The sequence below is a fragment of the Pinus tabuliformis genome, chromosome 5_1 (assembly GCF_031772625.1).
Source record: "Pinus tabuliformis cultivar Carrire ecotype Pingquan chromosome 5_1, CPIR1, whole genome shotgun sequence".
Lineage (NCBI taxonomy): Eukaryota > Viridiplantae > Streptophyta > Pinopsida > Pinales > Pinaceae > Pinus > Pinus tabuliformis.
The window spans coordinates 499,609,801-499,635,905 of record NC_142305.1 but is presented as its reverse complement, the minus strand read 5'-3'; positions in this window follow the sequence as shown (position 1 = coordinate 499,635,905).

Below are 26,105 nucleotides of genomic sequence, written 5' to 3'. Positions count from 1 at the left end.
ATATAACTGATGTGATGATAGACATGACACTGACAACCAGGGATGGCCGACTGAAAAATGAGTCAATAGACACCGCAGAGAGGCCAACTCAGGCTAACTTCCCTTGAACAAAAGCACGACTCAATGTGACTATGTGGCAACATATGATGACTCTGTATAAGTTCGCCATGCAGGAGGCACGAACGAACCCTCCATATGATTGGAAGAGATAACCAATCGGGGGAGAATTGACTCAATAACAAGGTTATGGCGTACCTAAGTCAAACTAAATCCCACCCATATGGAGGAGACTTTGTTTTGAGTGCTTTGTTCAAGGGCGACACAACTGACTCTAGCTGCCAACAATAAATGGAAACATCGTCCCATTCCCGCTCTTTTTTGGAATATTTAATTTTTTTGTCTTTTTCTGTTAAGTTGGAAAAAGAATAAAAGAATGCTATGGTACAGTGGAAAGAACGAGTGTCGGTGAAACAGATGATCTAGTTCCTGGGAAAGGAACGTTCCTATGCTCAATGCAGGGAGGTGAAAACTGGTCAGTGACACTCAAAGGTATGTTCCTTCCACGGGTCAAGGTGTGTCAAGCTGCAGAAGTCAAAGGTATGCAAGGTTGATTTTGTAGACGTCATGGTCAAAAGTTGGCTTAAACACGAGTCCAAGTGAAGCCGGCTCTAGGCCAAAAGGTGCAAGTGGTCAACATGTAATGCAGTAGTACAACTCAACACAAAGGAGCCTCTAGGGTATAAGGCCAGAACAAAGCGAAGAAGCTAAGAAGAATGAGTCTTCAACGCATAAGTCATGGCGGGACTACAGAGGACTCCCGAGCCTACTCAAATCAGAGCAGAATGGGCAACAAATGTCAGTGAGGTGCTAACTAGGATGCCCATGTAAAGGACGGCTCTACCACACAAGTCATGATACTTCTAAGCAATGAGAAGGTTCCGCACCATAACTTGGTGGGGTTGATCCTAAGGCAAAATGGGAAAGGAAACTGATAAGTGCACAATGCAGGCGGAAAAACCTAACCTATATGCCAGTTTCGAGAACCAATACCTGTCAGAACGGACCAACCATAAACTTCCAAAGGAGACATCTTCCAAGTTTTGTGAACATAAATAGGAACACTAGACGAGAAGTTAATACATCCCACATATAAACTTCATATAAGATCTTGTGTTATAGAATACAAAACTTGAAAATGCGTACCTCATATGTACAATATGGTACAGGGGACCACACAGTCTTGCGGCTTACGCATAATAGTTCTTTTGGACAAACCCTTTGCAGGGATTGGACCAAGGACTCCTTTGGTAGTCATAACTCATGGCTTCAAAGAGTTCCTCCTGTGAAGGAAAAGCAAGATCTGAGAAATCATGAGAACTACAAGGATTAAAAGAGGGAATTAAAGGGTCCCATGTCCCTATAGGAAGAATCTCTCGGTCAACTGCCGGGACCAAGTCCCAAGAAGGAGAATAATAGGTCAAAGGATCCTTCTTAGAAGTGATTGAACATTAAGGATTCAATGCCACATAATTGACCCGTGGCGGGGTAGAGTCTACTTGAACACTTGGAACAAACCAAGGGGCATTCTGCAGTAAAGTCAAATTAGGGTGGTGATTATCAGATGCAAGCTGATCAATAGTGACAATATTCCCGTTATGAGGAAAGCACATTACTCGAAAGAGTGAAGACACCACAACATTCATAGCATAGACATAATCACACCCAAGTAGCATATTAAAGTCTAAAGGGATATCAACCACCATCATATCGATTAAGACAGTCTTCCCACCTCAAGTGATAGGCAATTGAGGAAGAACACCCATAGATTCACCAGGTCTTCTATCATAGGCTAACAACTGACTCTGAGCTGTCAACAACTTTGGGGAACCCAAAGCTTTCCATGTCAAAGAGGATATAATACTTGTAGAGGATCCTTCATCCACCATACATCGATAGACATTTGTGGAATTAACCCTGACCTTTATTTGGAAAGGTGCAGCAGAAGGAAGACGAGGCTCAACAAGACTATCCCAATTAAAGGAAACACTCTTAGAACTTGGAGGGGGAACATTCGAAAAAACCGGAATGCCCCCTATACTAGAAGACTCTGTACTATAGATCAAACAGACTCTTTTGTTAGGCACTTCACCCCCCAAAAGAGGAGTGTAATCGTCCAGTGATTTCACTGTGTCTACCATATTATCAACCAACGGTTGATGGGATTGATGAGAAACCATATACTATCTAGGAGTAGAAGTACTTTCAGACTCAGACCATATCCTTTGAACCTCTGGAATACCAGGGCATAAATGAGTAAGATGGTCTCCCTTGCATATCTTACAAGGGAACTTAGGTTTAAAACTTCTACGTCCAGGTTTCTTATCAACCTCCATTCCGCCAACATGACTAACAGTGGTTTGCGGAGAGTCCTGAACATGACTTGCAGAGGTCGGTGACTCTTTGCTAGTATGACTCGCAGTGACTAGACCTGTGACCCCAGCATGACTTGCAGCAGCTGAAGACTCATCTTCAACATGACTCGCAGAGGTTGATGATGAAGTGCTAGTGTGACTTGCAGTGACTAGACTTGTGCCCCCAACATGACTAGCAGTGGCTGAAGGCTCATCTCCAACATGACTCACAGAGGTTGAAGATGAAGTGCTAGTGTGACTTGCAGTGACTAGACTTGTGCCCCCAGCATGACTAGCAGTGGTTGAAGGCTCATCTCCAACATGACTCACAGAGGTGGAAGATGAAAGGATAGAATTATTCTTCTTCTTTGACTTCCTCTTTCTCCTCTTTTTAGATTTCTTGTGACAAGAAGGAGGAGAAGAAGGAACCCCAGATTTCTCTTTGAGAGAAGATGAACAATTAGCACCCATGTGATGCCCTTGAAATAAATCATTCAACTAAGAAGCCTCAAGAGCATTTTGAATATTCGGAGTGGACGACAGCCAAACAGGTAGTCCAACATTCAACCCAGGAATATTCAAAGTGGCCATCAAGGGAGTACCAACATTTCCACAGAAAGGAAAAGCACAAGGATCCCCTTTTGGGAGGGCACCTTGGTTGGTTTCCATAGAAATATTGGCCATATCTGACTAATCCAAAGACCCTTCCCCTACTGGAATATAGAAATAACTTTTCAAGGAATATGGATAAGCAATCAAAACCTTTTCCCTTGAGGAGGCAACTCCACAACTTCTGAAAGAACGACCAAAAGCCTTTCAAGATCGGTAGAGTGGTAAGCTGGTCACTCAGAACACAAAGTCCAAACGTGACTAGACAAAAATACCTAAAGCCAACTATATACAAGGAACAAAGAGCACACACTATAAAGTCCCTAAAGATATCAGCCAGTCAAACAACTTCCAAGTATTTCCGCTCTAGGTGATTAGGACCGGACACCAAAATATGAGAAAGTGAATTAAGGGGCCTTCTGAAGATAGTCTAGGATGATGAGGGCCCACTCCTATCAGCGAAGGTATCAGAGGAAGTTACGCTGACCTCCTAACAACAGCCTGCGCCGGTGCAAGTCTCCAAGCTTCGCAAGGGTGCCCTCCAGTAGTACTGTCGAGAGTGATGCAATGTCAACCTCAGGTGCCACGGGATTCCCCTCCGCAGCCACCTGTGTAGTTCCCTAGGAGTAGCAACTATGGATAGCAACTCATCGCAGAAGCTAGGCGGAACAATCGTGAGGTAAGTTCGGACAAGTAGGAGAGGGGTATCTCTCTTCCCTGTCTTCACAGACCCTCGTGCTTAACTCCCAGATCCAGAGCTTTCCTGGTCTTCCTAACGCTATTGGATTTTCTCTCGTTATTCAGACTCCTACGTTTGATGTTTATATGGCCTTGGAGAGTTAACTCTCCACTCGCCTAATCCAAGGCCCTAAAATCCTAATCTTGTTGGTGTAACTGACTAAAACAAAAAGTTCTAGTGAATTTTAGTTAGCGCTTGATTTTATTAGGCTGTTCTTTAAGTCACAAGGTAACGGAAGTGAAACTAGTGGTGTTTTTTGACGCAAAAGTAAAAACTTAACTACATGCACATGCACTTTTTCGTTTTTCGATGAAGAGCAATTTCTATAGGGTTCAGAGGTACTTCTAATTAAACAAAATTTTCTTTTCTTTTCGTTAATTCACGCTTCACACTCACAAAAGCTAACAAAACTATGTATGCCTAAAAAGGGGATGCAAATCTATCCTAATGCAACAACTATATGCGGATGCAAGATTTAAAACTACTCTAAAAACAAAAAATGAAAGTTGCTTGCTTATCAATCTTTATCTTGCCACTTAATATGCCTAGATGGAATATGAGATGCTACCATTCATTTCATCTAAACACTAAAAACAAGTTCTAAGACAAACATAAAGCACTTTCACTCAATAAAAGGAAACCAAATGAAAAGCAAGTTCAAGAAAGCAAAACTAAGATTTTCAAAAGATTTTCATCAAAAGTAACAAGCAAAAAAGTCTTTTCAAAAAATGCTCTCAACAACACTGAAACTTGTGATTGAAGAATAGGCAATTAGACACTTTTGCGAATCGTCACCACTCAACGGATTAAAACTCAACAAAAATAAATGTGTTTGAAATCGCTCTTAACAATCAAAAGTAGCAACGAAAGCTTTGGCAATGAAAACCAAAAAGATCAAAAAGACAAATTTCAAGAAAGTGTGAATCAACAACTTTCATGAAACAAAGAAGTGGATGGTCACAAAAAGCGATTTTGTCAAGTAAACAAAAAGTCACCAAAAGCAAGATTAACACAAAGATTGTGACCAATCTTCCTACCCTGATGAAACAGAGCAGCCAAGATTCCTAGCAAGAAATCTTGCGTGCTTTAGCAAAAAACGATGACGCTTGCAATCAACAAAAAACAAGACCAATACTCCTTATAATCAGAGAGAATTCAGAACAAGATGCTCGCTGTAAAACAAATAACTGATACTGGAAAATGACTGTTTCAAACTGACTCAAACCACCAGACAAACCTTCAGAGACTAAAAAGATTTATAAATCTTGAAAATTGCAATATATACGTGGTTGTACTGAAGTACAGATTGCGTGTATACGCGACTGTATCTGAGGAAACCTGCGTATACGCGGGTTAACTCAAAGAAACAAGCGTATATACGCCTCTGTATCTAAGAAAAACAACGTATATGAAAAGCTTCAAGAAAAATAAAAAAAAAAACAAACTGAAGAAACTGGCAAAGCTTAAAGTTCAAGAATAGACCAGATAGTAACAACAAGCAGACAAGGCAGCTGAGCCCTGATTGGCTTGAAAAACACCCAAACTAGGAACAACAAGAGTGTTGTCCCCAGCGGAGTCGCCAATTCTGATAGAGGGAAATGTTCCCCTAGGGCTTTTTGGGTTGAAACCCTAGCAGACTGAAAGTTATCTATTCAAAGAAACATGCATTCACACAGCCATTATACTATTGTAAGCAAATTCTATGATAAGGGTACGTACCTTTGGTCCTACGTTTGAGAAGGCCCTTAGGGTCCAAACCCTTCTTGGAGTTCCCTTCTTCTCTTTTGTCCTGCAAAACAACTGATTCAAAGAACACAACAGTATATGGACAAAAACTTATAAAGAAACCATCTTCATGTTATAAAGAAAGGTAGTTAGTTATGAAATCCAAACAACCATTTACATATGAATTCTAAACATGAATATCATTAACATAAAGAAGATTCATTTCGGGGACCAAGACATGTGTTTCTTTTATTATAGACAAATAAAGTACATAAAAAGGAATATTTTCACCTGAGTCACCTTCAGCAGGCTCCAAGCAAAGCTTCCTTCCGGATCCGTTCCAGCCTCAAGCCTCTAACAAACTCCTTCCATGACTCTCTCCATGATGTCATAAATGGTGGATGAACATCAACACACAAGGAAACAAAGGTTTCCTGTACAAAATGGGGGAAGTGCAGAAGGCACAAGGGACTTCAGACCTGGTCAAGGGAAAAATCTCAGCATAATAACCTTTCTCTCTCTTCTCTCCTCCCTTAGGCCTTCCCTTTGAGGTCTTTTTATACCATCTCCAAAGTAGTTTTTTAGTTAGGAGTTGGTTGGGAACAGTTGGGCCACAGGCACTAACAGGTGATCAGCAGGTAAAACCCGCGATCTCCACCCGAAAATAAGGAGTTTTATAATTTTTTAAGTGTTTTAATACATACACGCGGGTTGGATATACACAGACCCACGTATACACGCGTTTAACTCAGGGCAATGTCTCATATAAGGGATAAAACACTGTTTTTTAAATTTTAGGACCAGGTCTGGAAGGAGGGGTTGCCCTAGGCCATGAGTACAACATCACAAACCATAAGAGTGAGATTTGGAGCTATAACACTACCTTGATCTCAAGAATTGCGTAGAGAAGCCCAATAACCTACCTTGCTCTCAAGAATTGCACAGAGAAGCCCAATAACCTGCCTTGCTCTTAAGAATTGCACAGAGAAGCCCAACAACCTTGCACCCCAAAATTGCACAAACATCTTGATAGTGAGCTTAGGGTGCAAACTACGTAGACCCAGCTAACAGCTTGTCTTCAGTTGGGAAACTACACACAACATGAGAGCCAGCCAAATCCACTCAGCCCAAGAATTTCATAGAATCATTCCATCAGCTATTTTTCAATGCATGCGTCGGCAGGTTTCTCAGTTCCCTCCAGAATTGCGCAATTTCTCCATTTGTGCATAACATCCCTTCCCCAAAAGAAAGAAGCTAAAAGGAAAAGCATCCCTAGGAATTAGGGATCTATAATCAGTTTCTCGAAGGCGACGCATTTCCATCTTCAGAAGTTTCTATGTCATTGTTGTCCTTGATCTTAAGCATACGCGTCATGAGGTCCATTTGTTGAAATCTATGTAATGGACACCTCTAGAGATCACTTATGCATTAAATCATCAAACTCTATCTTCCTTGGAAGATCAAGGAGCCTTCAGAGCATTGTCATCGGTTTTTGGGATACCCCACTTGTGAAGCGCTTCTCTCCAGCACTCATTGTATCATGGCACCAAGGAGAGCTTCTTCAAGAGCAACCATTGAAATCATTACCGAGGAAGTAGTTGAGCAAGCACCATTTTACTTGCCAATATATGTATATGCCCAATTGTTCGCAGAAAATGAGCCAACATTAACATGGTAGCAAGATCAACAATAATGGCAGAAGACAACAATCCATTACAGGATTGGGGAAAGGGGAAGTTACTGACATAAAAGAGGGAGAACAAAGCTGCAGAGTGAAAGCATGTTCAATATTCATGCAAGCAGCTTTGACAACATAAGGAAAAGGAAGCAAAGGACACAAACAACAGAGTGAATGTAGAGAGAAAAGTAGATCTTGCAGTTAGCAGAACTGAGATCACAGCAAGCAAAACAATATTCGAAGGAAGAATAGGAGTTGAGAAGCAGAAACAGGAAGAAGAAAAAGGGAAAGGCTTAATGACAGAGAAAACAACACCAATACAGGTTGATAAGTTGGAATAGCCAGCAACTGAGGAAGAGAGTGAACAGATGCAGGTTCCCTCACCAAAGCTAAGCACAAGAACCAAGTCCGGTTAGAGGTCAAGAGGTACATGGCATAGTTGATATGTGAGGCCACTAGTGATGACTCATGAATGAGCCCAGACAACATGCAGAAGTACATTAGTGGTCCAGCCACACTAAGGACAATGCATACTTCAATATGAGATAGACACAGGGTCCAAGACCACATGCCTGGATGCCATGGAGGTAAGAGTCCACCTTCAGCAAGACAACATCAATCAGTCTAGGGACATCATAGCACAACACCAAGCTCGACATCAGTACAAGACTAAGAAGGATCAAGTGGATGTTGCCGAGTGGGTCTTTCCCCAAACTTTGGAGTCATATTGTTTTTTATTGTTAGGTTGTCTCTAGCCTATTTTGTTTGACATGGGTAAATGTGGAAAATGTATATTGTTGTAAACATTTTGTAAGTGAAATTCCAAGTGTCACTGGTGGAATGTGAGCAATCACTATGTAATGTGAAGAGTCATGATGGTAGTCCAAGAGTCACAAATGGGAATCTCAAGTGTCACCCGAACGTTTATTATAAATAAAACCTCATGCCTAATAGAACAGGCTTTTGGGAGCCAAGCTTTTGGCTAGGCATTGCTTAGAGAAGGCTTGGAGAGTGTTGTGATGAGCCTTAGCTTCTCCACAATGTAGAGTGAGTATATCTCTTTGGAGGAGTAGGCGATGTTTACTGTAATGTTCCACTATTGGGGCTAGTGGCAGTCAATGGTGTATGTATGGATGGAACGTTCACTTAATATAATATATAACAGAGCCAAAACATTTTCATGCATATGTTGTTATTGTAGTTGGATTATTCTGGTTGCTTTAACAATGTATGTTATTTAACTTATGCATTTTTGTATCAACTATTTTGTATGCAATTGTATGAATCTTGTTGCAAATGTGTTGTTGGTTTAACCCGTCCCTTTGCATTGTGGACTATTTTTCTTTCCATATTGTGATGTCATTCTGCTCGTTTGTTCCTTTCAGGCTGCATACTATTACAGGCTTCTAAGGGACACACTTCCTTTACCCCTCTATGTGGTAGAACCCCCATGTATCTCACTTGACTTGTTGCAAGGTCACACACTTCCTTCTGACAAAGATATCACACTTACCTCTACGTGCTATCATAGTTAAGACATTGGTTTACTACTCACTGCTGGGACTCCTACTCGAAACGGTATGAAGTCTAGTTGGGACTTCTCACCAGGGATATCCCCTAACATGTTGGAATGTCTAGCACCATAAACAAAGAGGTAAGTTGATCGCTATGATACATGAATATGATGTGGAAATTAGACCCAAAAAGCTAATTAAAGGGAAAGGACTAGTGAAGATGATAGTAGAATCAAATCTGCATGCACTTAATATTACATTTTTGGTTACTTTATTTTAAGAGGATGATTCAAGGTCAGTTCAATAGGTATCAGAAATATTTTCTTCTTCTCCTTGGTATGCAAACATGATATATGTGTTGTAGCATTCGCAAGCACCCCGAGGTTTGACTAAAGCAAAAGCTAGATTCCTTCAATTGAAAGCTATCAAGTTTTGTGTTATAGATAAATCCTTATATTCAGGAAATATCTTGGTGGTATGTTGCTTAATTTTTTTCCTGAAGATAAGGCACAGAAAACCATAGAGGAGTATCATAAAGGTGATTGTGGAGGACACTTGTTTTGGAAGAAAACTGCTAACAAAATATTGAGGTTTAGGGTTTACCAGTCGACGTTGTTTGTTGATATATACAATAGGGTTACCAACTGTCATGAATTCTATATTTTTGAAGCAAAGAAGAATATTCTCCTGTTACCCCTAAAACCTATTGTGGTTGAGTCACCCTTTTAGCAATGGGGACTTGATTTCATAGGTGAAATCCACCCAGCCTCATCTAGACAACATAAGTGGAGTTTGAAAGCCATCGATTATTTTACTAAGTGGATTGAAGCAGTCCCAAATAGGCAGGCTATGGATGTGGCTATCATTCAATATTTGGAAAACAACATCTTGTCTAGGTTTGGCTGCCCTCAGAAGATAATCACGGACAATGTTGTTGCTGTCAAATCAAGGAAGATGGTGGAATTTTGCAACAAGTATGACATTATCCTTGGACACTCAACAACCTATTACCCTCAAGGAAATGGCTTAGTTGAGTCCTCTAACAAAATTTTAGTCAACATCATAAAAAAGTTGCTGAAAGAAAACAAAAAGAATTGGCATAAGAAGCTGGTAAATGCATTGTGGGTTGACTGAGTAAGAACTAAAAAATCAATAGGTATGTCCTCTTTCCAACTAGTTTATGGAATAGATGTTGTTTTTCCTTCGTCATTAGGAGTTCTGGTGATGAATTTGCTACAGGAGGTTGAAGTGGAACCCAATGATGTGTGAAGGAGGATCAATCAAATGATCCAATTGCAACAAAATAGAGAAGACATTTTCAAGAATACAAAGGTGATACAAGACCATATTAAGAATATTTATGACAAGAGAGCTAAGGCAGATGATTTTCAGAATGGATACTTAGTGTTAAAATGGGATGCCAGAAATGAGGGGAAAGGGAAGCATGGGAAGTTTGAGAATTTTTGGACGGGGCCCTTTAAAATTGTTGCTTTCCATGGGAACAATGCTTACTTGCTGAAGGACCTGACAGATGAACAACTTGGAGGAGGGCCTATCAATGGAAGGTTGTTAAAACACTATCTCACTTTAGATTTAGCTAATCCAACACTCTAGTGTACATACCATTCTATTTTCAGTAATACAAAGTGTGGGTTGTCATCATTGGAACTTGAAGCCTACAGTGAAGGCCCTAAGGTCCTGATGATCTACTGCCATATGTAAGGTAAAGGTTGAATCAGTCAGTTAGTTTAGTTTTAGTCTTTTTGTGTTTGACTCCATTGCCCAATGGTTAGGCTACTAGTCCATAGTGTTCTTGAGACCTCACTAGGAGGTTTCCATCACCATTGGATCCAATGTTAGGGTCATATAATCTAGGAATCAGATTGTGTTTGCCTCTTATTATTCATCTTGGGGGGTCTATTTGTCAATTTTAGCCTATGAGTCACTATGTGTCATAGTCTAAAGAGTCCCTTGTGTAAATAGGTGAATATAGTCAACTGATTGTAAATATATGGGTCATGAAGGGGGTATTTGAGCCCCAAATCGAATTTGTGAGAGTCTAAAGTTCATGAGTGGGTCACTTTTTCAATTTTGCACTCATAGAGGGAAAAAGGGGTCATTTCATGAGGTTTTATCATAAGTCACATTTGGGGGTCATGTCATTGAGGTACAATTAGTTAAAGTTTCTTATGGATCTGTTATTGGTGTGTACCTCTCATAAAGTTTCATAGTTGTTGATGGCTCCAAAGTGGAAGTAGAAGATCTAGGGAATATTTTTTGGGCGAACACTGAAAGCATCGGCCAATCGAAGGCAAGTGTGTGTGAATTTCTACAATATATTAATGATGTTGTTGGAGCTAAGTTTGTAGAGGAATCACCTAAGGCTTTGCTTGAGACCAATCCTACTTTCTACTCTCAATTTTATTTGATTATAGCCACCCATCTTATGGAGAATGTTGTTTTGAAGCTGGATAGAAGGTTGCAGACAGTAGAAGGAGGAGTTTTAAGCTCAAGGTATGTGGTCACTGTACAACTAGTTTAAAGTATCCACAAGGGTTTGTGTAAGTATTCCACTCATTTTTCTCAATATTTCATGGTGTCTAAGTTAGGAACAACACTCTCCAACCACCTTCAATGTCAGAAATGGAACGAGTATACTATAATCAATGACTGTGTTTCGCCTTTGCTGTGCAAAATTACTTATTGCCTTTCTTCATATGAACTCATTATTCTGCAAATTCGTGGGATCAAATGTGTTTGGATAACATTTAATTAAACCTGAGAGTTATATATTCACCATTAAAGCTAGGTTAAACCTCTCATTTTGTTGTTTCATTTGGTTTGTCACACATTTTTTGTATAAGTTAGTGTCTTTCAATTTGGGAGTAAAAGGTTATTTCCGTTTTTTTTATATGGTGGAATACTTGTTTTACACACCATTCTCAAAAACCTTAAATTATTTCCTTTTATTAAATATGTTGTTAGCCTACTCAGTTTCACGTAGACTCCCCTGTTCACAAAATTTTGTGTTTCCACCTCAATTGCACAGAATTGGCTTTGAAAAGCGAGAGTTCAGTAACCTACATAGTCACGAAGCAAGACACCGAGGATAAAAAGAAGTGAAGGGGAGGGGAAGTTGTCTGATTTGAACCTAGAAGTCTAGAAATGGTCAATGTTGACCCAACTATCTAAATGGAATTTGAACAAACAAGTTGTATAGAATTTTGTGAGAAGGTTCAAACCCATGGTTACCACTTTCAGCTTCCTAGTTTATTTATTCTCAGTCTTAACAGTAAGCAAGTGAAGGTTGGGGACTTGTAGTTCACAATTTCAGAAGAAACCATATCCCAAGCCATAGAGATACCCCTACTTGGTGAAAGTTGGTTCAAAGGCATGGAGATTGATGCATCACACTACAAAGATTTTATAAAACCTCAGTACAAAGTTAAATATGGACCTACATTCTCAAGGAATTACCTGTTGAACCACCACAATAAACTGTTGAAGGTAATACAAAGATACTTTACCTATGAGGGTCGTTTCAGTGTAGTGTACCAGTATCATATTAGGCTACTCATGCACTTCAATGGAAAAAAGAGTCTTAACTTACCACATTACCCTTTCAAATGTTTGGGGGAAATGGAAGAAAGATTCAGTCCAAGGGAGAGAAGCACTTTCCCAGTTTGTTCGACTTTGCGTTGATCAAGTTGTTGGTTTTCAATTTGTTGGAGAAGAGGAAAAGATCTTGGGATGGTTTCTTGTTAGCATAAAGGTTGTTGGCCCATTTAGACAACTCTAAAACTAAAGAAGATACTCCCCCTATGGGAACATATGAAGGGGCACCTACAACTGAAGAATCGACTAGTAGGATTGAAGTTAAGGAGACAATCAAGAAGTCATTGAAGGATAGGTGAACAACAGATAAAGGGAAAGGTAGGATGCCACAAGTTTCCCATGAAGAAACACAAGTTCCCCATAGACCAAGAACCAGGTCCACTACAAGAAAAATGGTAAACCACCTCTAAGAATACCATTAAGCTAATTGATGATGTACCAAAGAAGTTTGAGGTGGGTGGTCAATAATTTTCGGAAGATAGCCAAGAGGCTCTAATGGAGGATAAGGATTCAAAAATCATAGAGTTGGAGGACAGCCTTGACAAATCCCATCTCATGGTGGCTTATTTGTATAAGGAAAACTGAGATCTTAGACACAAATAAGTAGAGGCAACCCAATATAGTGAAGTTGGGTCATCTAGGAGGCCTTCTAGACCTATAGCCTAAGACAAAGGAAAGCAAATGATTGATGTGGAAGAGTTCAATGTTTTTTAATAGCCAGGAAAACCTAGGACAAGATCAGCAGCCAAGAGAGGAGAACAGAAGAAAGATACCTTTCCAATGAAAGAAAAGCCATAGTTTGATGAGTGGAAAGAGTATCAGAAGTTGTTTGAGAAAATTGAGTGCCCACATTAGGTTGATTGGTTGATAAAAAGGAATGAAGAGTACAAAGAGGAAATATGTTCTCAAGTTTTGGAAGCTCTTGAGATGATTGATAAAGGCAAGGTAGTTTTAAAATGGACTCTACCTTTACACAGAAAGATAAAGAGATACTACACTATGAATTCGATCCTGATAAAAAGGTTAAGATTAATGAAACTAAAGTTGACCAAGCTGGCTAGAAAACAACTCAAGGAGTCCAAACATTCATCTAACAAGCTGGCCACGGTTAGAAACAACTCAAGGAACAATCATCTAGGAAGAAGAGGATGAGGTAGCCTTGGCATCTTGGCAGAGGCTTCATAAAGCTGAGGTGGTATAAGGAGGAAATGCTCATTTTGTCATTTTTTATTTTTTGGCTATATGCTTTATTTTGCTCCATTTTACTGAAGTTTAAACCTGTGTAACCAAGGGCCTGTTATGTAGTTTCATGAATGTTTTGATGAAGGTGTGGAGGTTTTGGAAGTATTGAAGTATTTTGGGTACTGTAAGGTGAATGAGATGGTTGATTGGTCACTCATAATCATTTTGGAGTAGGAAAATATAGTACAAGTTCAAAATTTAACTTTTGTTGCGCCAATGCTACAAAAGTTGGGATCAGTAAGTTGGGAGGTCTACAAAAACTGAAAAGTGTACTTCAAAGGTTCTACACCAATACACCATCATCTGAAGCACATCCATCTACTCATTTTTGTCCAAAACGATCTGCAAGCATTCCGATTTTGAAGACTTACACCCTCTACTACTCAAACATATCAACTAATGTTATTTTGGAAAAATTATAATTTTGGAACTTCTAGAAGGCATTTTAGATTTTGGATAAGTGTCGATAAGTTTAAAATCATGTACTTGGAGTTGTTAAACAAACATGCATTGTTTGAATTGATGTTTCTAAATTGTATTAGTCCTCAGATAACAGTTGCTTTATTTTTATATAGCAAGTGAAGATGCATTGCATCTAGATGATTCGACTTTTATGAAGTGAATTCGACGACCTAGAGTGGTAATTAGAATTCCTCATTGTATATAATGATGTAAAGACATGGAAAATGGTTTTTTTGGTTAGTGTGTGGAAAAAAGACTCATTTTTTGTACTCCTTATCAGAATTTTCAGTAAAATACAAGAAGGTTGGTTTGATTAGCAAGGATTCATGTGACAATCTCTATTGGTAATGTGTTTCCTAATGTGTTGAGCTTGTTTTTCTATTTTCCATGATATTTTACATAGATCTCATGTTTGGTTTAACTAGTAATTGATTCAGAATTCACATGGTTGTGCTTTGCATCTTGTTAACAAAGAAGTTGTGCATGTTTGTTGGATATTTTGTTTACTTGTAGTAATAATGCTCTCCGAATCTCTAACAATGGCTTTCTTATCGCCTACAATTGACATAAATTCCAAAATGTTCTGAACTATATTAATAATGTCATTCCATATAATTTCCCTGTCTTGAATGAGGGACATATTCCCTTTCACTTTCTCCTTCAATTCGTTAATCTCATAAAAAGCAATTTGGTAATTATTTTAGTACTTTGAGCTAGTGTCTTTGGCCATGGCCAACTCCCTTTATGTTATCTTCAAAATCTTCTTTATATCATCTAGGTTTCTTTGCATCTTCTTCATCTCATCGTGTGATATATTCAATTCAATCATTACTCTAGTCATATTCTTCGCAAGGTCATCAGAATAAGGTTGTGCTAAACTAGTACAGACATGTGTATCTAGTTTTTGTTTGTTGGGTTGTGTTATATTCTTTCCACGACTAACCTACCTAGTGAATTGGGGGTTTAGAGGGGGGGCGGAGCCCCCCCTTCATTGCGTTGATTGCATAGCAGGGGGCAGCAGTGCCTTGGGAATTTTTTTTTTGGACCCTATATTAGGTTGGGCGCACCTACTTATGGTTTTTAGTCCATGGTTTTGGACGCGATGGTTTTCGGTCCATGGTATTGGATGCTTTAGCATGTATAAATATGTATTGTAACATTGAAAGGAAAATAATGAAAAATCAAGAAGGTAGTCCCAGTTTTGGGATCCAGGGGAAAATCTCTGTGTATATGTGTTTTATGTGTTATGCTCTCGCATTGTTTATTTTCTGTGTTTTAGAATTTGTATGCAGGTAATTTCTGTATGGGGTTAAAACCTACATTTGGTATCAGAGTTGTTTTGGCTTCAATGGGATGCCTTTATTGTTGAGGGGTTTCACTCGGGCCTGTGGTAGACCTTGTTCAGTGGGAGATCTGCCGGATCGATTCTGGTGGTGAAAGAAGATGGCGAGTGGTGGAAAGATAGAGATCAAGAAATTTAATGGTCAGAGTTTTGAGTTGTGGAAACTCAAGATGGAGGATCTGTTGGTGGATGAAGATCAATGGATCGCGGTAGATCTGGGTACTTAACCAACGGGAGTGTCTGATGAAGAATGAAAGAAGTTGGATCGGAAGGCAAAGAGCACAATATGATTGTGTGTCTCAAATTCAGTATTGTTGAATGTATCAGGGGAAGCTAGGACGAAGGCTTTGTGGGACAAGTTAGGGACTTTCTACCAATCTAAGTCTCTGGTGAATAAACTTTCCTATGGAAAACGTTGTATAACCTGAGGATGAAAGATGGAGACTCGGTGATAGAGCATCAGAATGTGTTTAATATTGTGGTAATTCAGTTAACGTCTATTGATATCAAAATTTCAGATGAATATAAGTGCATTAGTTTGTTGTGTTCTCTACCAGATTCATGGGATAGTCTGGTTATTGCAATAGGTAGCAATGCAACTGCCTTGCAGTTTGATGAAATGGTCTCATCCTTTCTAAAAGAGGAGATGAGACAGAAAAATATGGAGAGCTAGAATGGTGATGCCTTGTCTGTATGAGGATGGTCCTAGAACAGAAAAAAAAAATTCATCGAGTGGGAGATCTAAATCTATAGGTAGATCTAAATCTCTAGGAAAACATGTAAAGATGGTTCGTTGGAAATGCGGAAAGGAAGGACACTACAAAAGGGACTGTAAATCTAAAGCTCCTGATAAAGAAAAGGGATCTGATGATGCTCTTTCTGTAGAGGCGAAAACCACCTCAGATGAAGGTGGGGATGTGTACTTGGCTTCTTCAAGTACACATGTAGATCATGAGGCATGGTTGATTGGCTTAGGTGCATCGTTTCACTTCACTCCCCATAGAGAGTGGTTCTACGAGTATGAGAAATATGATGGTGGTGATGTCTTCTTGGGGGATGACAAGAAGGCTAGAATCGTTGGTCACGGAAAAGTAAAGTTGAAATTGCAAGGCGGAAGGGTTAGAACACTTCCAGGTGTTTTGCATATTCCTGCATTATCCAAAAATCTAATTTTTGTAAGCAATCTCGATGATGCAGGTGTGAAAACAGTGTTCGAGAAGGATACCTACAAGATGGTTCAGGGAGCACTGGTATTGATGCGGGGAGTTCAGATTGGAACTCTGTACAGGCTGCACGGTAGCACTGTTGTTGATGGGTGCAACAGTTCTGTGGTTCCTGAAAGTGGAGCAGAAAATCTAGTGGTCTCTGGAGAGAAGACCATGCTGTGGCATCAAAGGTTTCGACATATTGGAGAGAAGGGCCTTCGGATACTTCATGGTAAAGGTATGGTAGAAGGTATGAGTAATATCTCTCTAGAATTTGATTTCTTTGAAAATTGTGTATATGGGAAGCAGAATCGGGTGAGTTTCCCCTCTGGTGGTAAGAGGGCGAAACAGATATTAGAGCTTGTGCACAGTGATGCATTTGGAGTTGTGAAGGTTCCATCACTGGGTAGGTCTGTGTACTATGTATCATTTATAGATGACTTCTCAAGGAATACATGGATACATTTCCTTAAGAAGAAATTTGAAGTCTTTGACAGGTTTAAAGAATTTAAGGCTCTGGTGGAAAACCAGACAGAGAAGAAGATAAAGGTGCTGAGAACAGATATTGGTGGAGAGTTTTGCAGTAAGGAATTTGAAGAATTCTGTAAGAAGTGTGGTACTCCATGTACACCTCAGCAAAATGGAGTTGTAGAAAGAATGAACAAGACATTGATGGAAAGGGCAAGAAGCATGCTCAGTGGTGTCGGGTTAGGACAGGAATTATGGGCAGAGGCGATGGAGACAACATGTTACCTGGTCAACGGATCACCTTCATCAGTGTTGGAGGATAAGACTCCACAAGATGTATGACTGGTAAGAAACCTCTCTTTCACATCTGATGGTATTTGGATGTGATGCATATGTACATGTTCCAAAGGAGAAACGAACCAAGTTGGATAGTAAATCTGAAAAGTGCATCTTTATTGGGTATAAGGATGGTTTAAAGGGTTATAAGCTTTGGAACCGAGTAACAAGGAAGGTTGTGTACAGCTGAGATGTGGTGTTCAGAGAGGTGAAAGATGTTATTAAACATGAAGTCCAACTAAAGGAACCTGAGAAGATAGAGTTTGAGCTAAAGGAGGAAGAATCAGACTCTATAGCAGAGGAGGAATCAGAAGATGAAGAGCCACAAACTCTGGGTGTGAGAAGATCAGTTCGAGAAAGAAGGTAGCCAGAAAGGTATAGTCCATCTGCTTTCTGTTCAAAATTTTCTTTATCTATTACTGATGATGATCCCAGAACTGTGAAGTAAGCAGTAGATTCAGAGGATGGAAAACTTTGGAAAGAGGCCATGGTTGATGAAATGGCATCTTTGCACAAAAATAAGGCTTGGGATCTGGTGGAGTTTCCGGCTGGAAGAAAACCCATTGGTAGTAAATGGGTGTTCAAGAAGAAGACAAATGCAAAAGGAAAGGTGGAGAAATACAAAGCTTGGTTGGTAGCAAAAGGTTATTCCCAGGTGCCGAGAATTGATTTTGGTGATATTTTTTCTCCTGTTGCCAAGGTAGCTTCTATTAGATTACTTTTATATGTTGCTGCTGCTTTTGATTTTGAGGTAGAACAGATGGATGTGAAGATAGCATTTCTTCACGGGGATCTGGAAGAAGAGATCTACATGAAGCAACCTAAAGGCTTTGCGGTGAAGGGTAAGAAAGAACTGGTATGCAAGTTAAAGAAGTTTCTGTATGGGTTAAAACAGTCACCAAGGATGTGGTATCAGAAATTGGATACATTTATACGGGTACTTGGCTTCACCAGAAGCAAAGCAGATCATTGTTTGTATTTTAAATTAATTGGTGATCGTGTTATTTATCTAGTCTTGTATGTGGATGATATGTTGCTGGTTGTAAATGGCCAAGAAATTATCTACGATTTGAAGACCCATTTGTCCTCCAAATTCAACATGAAAGATCTTGGTGCTGCAAACTATATTTTGGGCATGGAAATTAAAGAGATTGGACAAAGAGGAAGCTCTGGTTAAACCAGAGGAAGTATGTCGAGACAATATTGCAGAGGTTTAATATGCAGGATAGTAAACCAGTGAAGGTTCCTATTCATGTAGGTGTAAATTTATCTGTTGAACAGTGTCCCAAGACACAAGAAGAGGAAGAGGATATGTCCCGTGTTCCATATGCAAGTGCATTCGGTAGCCTAATGTATGCAATGGTTTGTACTAGACCAGACATTGCACATGCAGTGGAAGTATTGAGTAGGTTTATGTCAAAACCAGGGAAGGAGCACTGGATAACAGTGAAGCGGGTTTTCAGGTATTTGCGTGGCACTAGTGATTATGGTTTGTGCTACCAAGGAAGACCAGGATTGGACAGAGTGTTGGATATTCGTGGCTTTGTTGATGCAGACTGGGCTGGAGATATGGATCAGAGAAGATCTGCAAGTGGGTATGTGTTTAACCTGTTTGTAGGTGTAGTCAGTTGGATGAGTAAGAAACAATCTGTAGTGGCACTATCAACTATAGAGGCAGAATACATGGTAGCCACTCATGCAAGAAAGGAAGTCGTTTGATTGCAGAGTTTGTGTTCAAGTATGGGGTTAGTACCAGGAGCTACAAGGATAGACTATGACAGCCAAAGTGCAATTTTCTTGGCAAAGAACCCTGCTTATCATTCAAAGACAAAGCACATTGATGTGCAGTATCACTTTGTGAGGGATATGATAGAAGACAAAAAGGCGTTGCTGGTAAATGTGGACACTTTGAAGAATACTGCAGATGCATTGAAAAAATTTGTGAGCTTTGACAAGTTCTCTTGATGTAGAGAAACAATGGGCATTTCAGGGCTGGATAAATGACTAAGCTCTCATGTGGCCCCCTGTGGAAATAAAACAACAAGTGGGAGAATGTTGGGTTGTGTTATTTTTTTGAACCCTATATTAGGTTGGGCACACCTACCTATGGTTTTCGGTCCATGGTTTTGGACGTGATGGTTTTCGGTCCATGGTTTTGGATGCAATGGTTTTCTGTCCACGGTATTGGATGCTTCGGCTTGTATAAATATGTATTGTAACATTGAAAGGAAAATAATGAAAAATCAAGTTGGTAGTCCCAGTTTTGGGATCCAAGGGAAAATCTATGTGTATATGTGTTTTATGTGTTATGATCTCGCATTGGTTATTTTCTGTGTTTTAGAATTCGTATGTAGGTAATTTCTATATGGGGTTAAAACCTACACTGTTGCAAGCTAAAATTCATCTCCTTGAGGGCAGCAATTTCATTGTTTCTGTGCAAAAGTTCATTTGTCAAGATCTCTTTTTCTTTCTCCACTTGAGCTACCACTAGGGCCCTGACATGCTCCATAGAAGGTAATTCAACTTTTTCCTCAACAACTGAATCTCAGCCTCTACCCCTTCCAAGATTTTATGTACAACAATTCTATCTTCTGGATTTACACCAATTTTTACAATCAGCTTCTTCAGTTCTTCATTCTGGGTGAATAAGGCTCTGGAATTTTCATTTTCCAATTTTAGTTGATTTACAACTTTTCCTAGTAGAGTTTCTACCTTGCTAGGAGTGAGGGATGTTTTTCTTAAATCACTGTAAATTAATTCTCTAGTTTTCCTATGCAAATTAATCTTGTGAGGAAATGGAATTTCTCTTGCATCCATAGTCAAGTTGACAGTCTTAAAACCTGATGATGATGAAACAGTCAGTGCACAAGGATGAGAGAAGGACAACTTCAATTGATTTCTTCCAAGATAAATGGTAGACAAAAGTCTAGTGCATTATTTAGAAATAGATTTTGCTTCAAGTTGGGATTCAGTAATCTCCTTTACTCTCTTATTTCTGTCTTTAATTTGACTGTACAATTGTTTTATAATAGGAACAACACTTTGAGAAGTTTCTTCAGGCATAGGGGAGGAAGGTGTACAAGTTACTTCTCCCAATTGATATTAAAAACCCATTGTAGTTGAGGAGCTTCCAGCGAGAGATTCAAGCTCTTTTTTGAGTTTAGACAATCATGGCCTTTTTGAACTTTGATTTGTTTCACCATCCAAATCAATTATTTCTTCACTACCTCTTTTTAGACCTTTCTTAGTAGGATGTGGATTTTAAATCTCTATTCCTCCTTGTGCTCCTGTCTTACCACCATTTGCCAATTTTTCCACGTCTGGTCGAGATTCATGTAAATAAGGAGCATATGAAATTTTCCGCTCTTCTTTTTGAAATAACATGATGGGGATCATATGACCATTTCTCACTGTGCTGCAGCTGCATGTCTCCAAGAATATTTTCCACTTCTTGCATGGCCTGTCTATTGTTCACAATAAAAGGCCCAATAGTTTTTGGCAATTTGAATAAATGCCCCTTCTTTGCTGGTACAAAATGAACCTGATCAACATTTAAACTATGTCTGATGAACTCTAAGGAAAATAATCTCATAGGTACAAATGTGGGAAGCATATAAGGGGCAACTTCTACTCCATACAATCTAATCTTAGTATGGTCTTCAAACTGGAACCAATCATCCACTTTAACATCTTTACTAAGATAAAAAAGAGATTGGGCCTTTGGAGAAATACAGGGTGGAGGAGAGTTATTTATAATGGAGTAAGCAACTGACATGAAAGTAGTGAAGTATGAAAGCCCCTCATAATTAGCATGAATTATCAAGGTATTTGTCCAATCCATCATTGATTGCCTCTTTTTATGTACATCCATTAAATTTAGACTCAAATGCATGAATCTCTCCACATGAGTGTACATGAAAAGATAATTCACTAATGATGGGAATTTGAAACAACCAGTAAGAGCTAGGTCTGACAACTTAGAATTAACCAACTTTTCCCAATAAGCAGGTATATCAAGTACAGTCTCAGGTTGTAGAATTAAATTAAAAATCCCCACAATAGCTCGATCAATAACAGTTGTGTCTTCCCTTCCCAAAACCTTGGAAATTATTTCCAAAAATGGTCTCACATCTTCAAAAAAAGTTTCAAGATGGGTTTAGTTGCAAGTTGATTTCTTTTATAAATTGAGTTGTCACAAAATTTTTGGTTGCTATCACTTAACTTTTCGCTGGAATGATTTATTCTAATTTAGAGTGCTAAAAACATGATGAGAAGTAGTTACTAGTTATTCTTTTAGCAAATGTTATGGGAAAGTGAGAAAAGTGATTATTTATTAAAATTTGAATAATTTAGTAAATTTTCAATATTGAATATATTTATATCATTATAATTATATAACTTATTAATTGAATAAGTTTGGTAATAAAAAATACATTTTTTATATAATATTATAAGATATTTTGTAGAGATTAGTCGGTTATTATTTTATTTTATTAAAAATAAGACGTAATATTTAATTATATAAAAATTTATATTAATAATATTATTTTATAATATTTTGAGTGTGTTATTTTTAGTTAATAAGAAACTTGACAAGCATACACATAATTGTCCAACCAAAGGGCAAGGGTCATGGATGCACTATGTAATTATTGCTTAAAAATAAAAATAAAATAGTTGCATAAATTTCAGCCAGTAACTTTCCAAAGGTGCACGACAGTTTAACAACCACCAACTAGAAACAATAAAAAATAAGTAAATAAATGACAATTTTAATTAATAAAATCAATTATGCATCCTTCAATAAACATATAGTTAACTATGCTTTTGATAACTAGTTAACTTCAAGGTAAATATAGTTGAGTGTAACTTATTAATGCATCCTCATTATTATAATATACATGTTTTCTTAAAATTATAATATATATGTAAGTTTGAAAATATCTCATGGAATAAGAGAAAGTAATAAAACAAAATATTGTGATGAAAAATATGTATAATTTTTCATAAAGTTAAGAGAAGAGTAGATACATGAGAATTATTAAGGAATAATATAGGATTTATAATAAAATGTAAAATTTTGAATGAATGATGTAATTATTTTTATATATTTGGGTGATTGTACATTAGAATTGGTGTGACCACAATTTAAATTCTTATATTAAGTTAATCTAGATATAATTTAGATATATAAATTAGAATAAAGTTTAGTTTTGATTAAGGGAAGTGGTTTCTCATAAAAGTGGAAACTAGCAATCAAAAGAATTGATGAATTAAGAAATACAAATAGTGTTATTTATTAATATTTCTTTTTATTATACTACCTCTAATATGAGGGGAATGGGTTAGAGGATACAATTTTAGGAATAAGTAGATGTTAATTATAACTTAAAATAAGGTGGTGGTTTATATTCTTTATGTTCAATATGGGTTAAGTCATGATCATGTCTAATGGCTTAAATTTTATTGATGCACTATGGTATTAAAGATGAGTTTATGGTTTCAATTATTAGTTATGTCAACATGAAAATGTTGAAGTATAATGATGTGATGATGTTTCATGATGTGATAAATGTAGCAATTAGACATAGTTTTGATGAGAAGTTAATAATGTCATATGTAACACTTTATTATTTATTTTGTTATGATAATGATGTTGAATTTTCATGATGGATATGATATGCATAATGTGGTATAAGAATTATGATGTTATAATATGAGGTTTATTGACATGTGATTCATTTATTATGTGAAGTCATGATATGTCTTTGATGCAAATATGTTGATGTTCTAACTTATGATGGTATTTCATGTGATAATTGTGTACAAATTTGTGACATGCATGAGCATGCAGTTCGTTCTTATTCATAATGTTGCGATTAACAATGATGACATGCAAGAATTGGTATGTGGATTATTTTTTATGATACTATGATGGTATAGCTAATGCATTGGTTGCATGTTGAGGTGTGATGATTGAGAGGACTCCACAAATGGGCCGAGAGGGCCGGTTTATTTGATGATCTTGTGCGAGCCCATACGCACGAGGGAGAATAAGTAACACCATATGGGCTGGGGACAAACTCAATCAACACTACATATGCCAGTGGTTCCTTTGTCTTATGTAGCTCTTGATGGATAGCTCTTGAAGGGCTATGGGACCATCTTGAGGAGGCCAAGTGCCTGATGTTCTAGGCTAGGTGCCTATTATTGGATTGGGATGCCGAAGTCTGGTGGGGGTGTAAGGACTTCGATCCCTAGGGTTGTGCGCCTTAGGGAGTTGTGGAGGCAGTGGGCCAATCTTGTGAGATGCCTGGAGTCATTGAGTACCGTACCAGATGCCTGCCTTGGGGGAAATGAGGTCTGAGTCGGGTGCGAGCCTTGGGCCAGCCTTGGACTAGGATACAGACCGGGGAGGCTTATGCCTGGTTCTGAAAGTGGGAAAAAGGACAAAGATTCCTTGGGATTTCCCGAGTGATGTGAAATTTTTGATGCCTGCTGGTTATACTAGTTCAGCAGAGGGTGTTGGCAAAACATGAAGTAATGAATAACAAAATAAAATGTTAAATAATTCAACTTAACTTCAAGACGAAGTTCCTTAAAGTGGGGAAGTATGTAATGTCCCTTACTAATAAATAATAAATAATAATAATAATAATATAATTAATAAATAATAATATAATATAATAATAATAATAATAATAATAATAATAATAATAATAATAATAATATAATAAATAATATATATATTATATAATATTAAAATACAAGAAAATAAATAAAAAATAGTAATAGTAAATAAATAATAAAATAATAAATAACAATACTAAAGCTCTAAATAAATATAAATAGAAATAAAACAAGAAAGCGGAAAAAATCAGTAAAGCTATTAAAAAGTAAAAACAAAAGAAATAAAACAAGAAAACAATAAAGTTTCATGTTGACACATGGAGTGTGTGCATGTGGTTCCCCTTCCAATGTTTGCTCTATTTAATAGACGGTGAGGAAGATGAGAGGCATTCCATCACTCCATGATTCCACCATCCATTCTCTTGGGAGAATAGTGTTGTGAGACAAAGGATACCCTGGCAGTAGTACGTTGATTGAGGGCTCAGGGGTGGCCAGTTGTAGCAAGATTTTGTGCAATTGAGCCTACGGTTGGGTGGAGTCGTCCCCAAGACTTTGTTTCAGTTAGCATAATTCAACTAGCGTTCAACTAGCATTCCACAGGTAAGTTATCTCTCCTCACATTTCTTTTGAAATTTAATGTTAATTAGTTGATAAATTACGTGTTGATTATAAATAGCATGATTAATCTAATTAATTAGATGTTTTTATTTTGGGGCTGTTACACATGGCCTGTCTATTGTTCACAATAAAAGGCCCAATAGTTTTTGGCAATTTGAATAAATGCCCCTTCTTTGCTAGTACAAAATGAACCTTATCAACATTTAAACTATGTCTGATGAACTCTAAGGAAAATAATCTCATAGGTACAAATGTGGGAAGCCTATAAGGGGCAACTTCTACTCCATACAATCTAATCTCAGTATGGTTTTCAAACTGGAACCAATCATCCACTTTAACATCTTTACTAAGATGAAAAAGAGATTGGGCCTTTGGAGAAATACAGGGTGGAGGAGAGATATTTATAATGAAGCAACTGACATGAAAGTAGTGAAGTATGAAAACCCTTCATAATTAGCATGACTTATCAAGGTATCTATCCAATTAAATTTAGACTCAAATTGCCTCTTTTTATGTACATCCATTAAATTTAGACTCAAATGCATGAATCTCTCCACATGAGTGTACATGAAAAGATAATTCACTAATGATGGGAATTTGAAACAACCAATAAGAGCTAGGTCTGACAACTTAGAATTAACCAACTTTTCCCAATAAGCAGGTATATCAAGTACAGTCTTAGGTTGTAGAATTAAATTAAAAATCCCCAAAATAGCTCGATCAATAACAGTTGTGTCTTCCCTTCGCAAAACCTTGGAAATTATTTGCAAAAATGGTCTCACATCTTCAACAAAAGTTTCAAGATAAAACTGAGTGGGCTTTATAGAAAATTGTTGTCCTATATGCATTAAAAATAAATACATTCGTGCATAATACTTCCCATCTAAATTTTGAAAAGCTGACAGCAAGGTTTCTTCTAAAAATGCGGTGTAAAGGTTTGAAAGTGGAAAGACTAATGCTTGTTGAATTAACAGTGTAGATATTTGAAACCTGATTTCACCTAACACATTCATCACAAAAGACTTTTGAGGGTAAAGAGCAGAAGCTAACCAGTAAATAAACTTAGGGAAGACATAAGTTTGGGGAATTATAGCAGCAAAAAAAATTGGACTTTACAACTACAACATACACATGAGACTCCTTTTTGTTGATTAAAATATTTTGACAGAGTTCCATTAAATTTAGAGAGTAAATAGGGTCACAAACATCTCTCTCAGTGTCCATGAGAGGAATATGGGTGGAAGAACCTAACACAACAACTTTATTTGACATTCTGAAGATTTTAACAGTTGGAGATAATGTATAAATACCTGGTTAACCAATGGTTGGTGATAATGAGTTTGAATTCAAGTGGGTCAACGACTGCAACGTGCTACAGACACTAGGAATTGAGAATGACAAATGGGAAATGAGGCTAAAATCGAGTTTATGGGAAAACGGAAAAGGGGAGGGAAAACAAAGTTAAATGTTCAAGTGACATGTACGGGATGGATTACGTGGTGGAAAAGATG